Here is a 1,432-nt window from a genome sequence, read left to right as displayed (position 1 = left end):
TTGTGGGAGATGACAGTTATGGTCTGTCTGTATCACTTGTATTTGGTTTTAAAAAATAATAACTGCCTCTTTTTAAATTACGTAAGTAATATGTGATAGGGCCTACTCAAAACACATAAGAAACAAAAAACACCAGGAATTCAGTATTTTTTCCCCTCCCACCAAAGTAACTGCTGGGAACATTTACCTCAACACTTCTTTCTTGCAAAAATGGACTCATACCACACAAGCTGTTTTATAACTTGCTTTTTTCACTTAACAATATATCTTTCCATGTAAATAAATCTACTTCCACAGTACCATTCATAATGATATCATTGTTTAGTTCCGCTATTATGTTTCTAGGGGGTTCCAATAGTTAGGGACAGCCGGAACACATATTTCCATTTCTGTTTTCATAACCTTGACTAGTAAAATAGCTTAAACCTTCCTCCATTAAAGCAGAACAGTCTGAACCCCTTGGAGGGCGGAAGCTGCCATGCTCACTTTCCCAGCGCACCGCTTCCTATGGTCTTTATTCCTGATCACTGGCCTTCCGTGAGGGACCGAGAGGGCAAATGAATCCTGAAGGTCAGATGCAACCAGTTTTGCAAATCCACCTCCAGATTCTTCTGTTCAGGAAGTTGAATTCGTCTCATCACAGTTTCTATTCATTACACGGGGATCTCAAGCGTGCTTTGAAAGTCCATGTGATAAAGAAAAACAATGAGTGACAGTTATGAGTATGTTGGAGTTGGTTTCTCATTGATCAGAAATAAAGGCTAACCACATTTGCAAAGTGTTACCAGAAAAGTGTTTGCAGTTGAGAGTCTGTAACACTTTCTCTGGTCATTTTGAAACAAGAAATTAAAAAACAAAACAAAAAAACACAAGAAATTATAGTCAGAAAAATAAAATGATCTGATCAGCTATTTTAATTCCTAGTAATTAATACATAAATTTCCTCCCTAAGTTCTGCAATTCAATCCCTAAACCAAACACAATATATCATTTAAAAATGTATATGACAACAATTTATGCTTTTCCTGCTTAATTTAAAATAAACAGCAGGGATCATTACTTAAATGGGAGAAAGAATGTACAGAGGATTGTCACTTAACCAGAACTTCATTTACTAATTTGTGGGCTTGGTCTATATCAGTGGTCTATAAAGGAGCAGACAAGATTATTTTAAAAATCTTTGAGGATTCCACTCATAAAATATACAAATTTCATCCTCCAATTTAAGGAAACTAAAAGTGCAATTGTAGCTAATGCATCATGGATGTAATTTATGTAAGAATTTCAATTGTGCCTTGGTATTACATGAAAATATTTTCAAATGAAATTATATGTAAATGTTTTATGTTAAAATAAAATATTTAGGGTATATATACATTGTTTCTTAAGACTCCCTATCTACTTGACTATTTTTACTAATAATCTGGGACAC

This window comes from Rhinolophus sinicus, chromosome 14 (genome assembly GCF_057876585.1).
Source record: "Rhinolophus sinicus isolate RSI-liver-muscle chromosome 14, RSI-T2T, whole genome shotgun sequence".
Lineage (NCBI taxonomy): Eukaryota > Metazoa > Chordata > Mammalia > Chiroptera > Rhinolophidae > Rhinolophus > Rhinolophus sinicus.
This window is presented reverse-complemented; position numbering follows the sequence as displayed.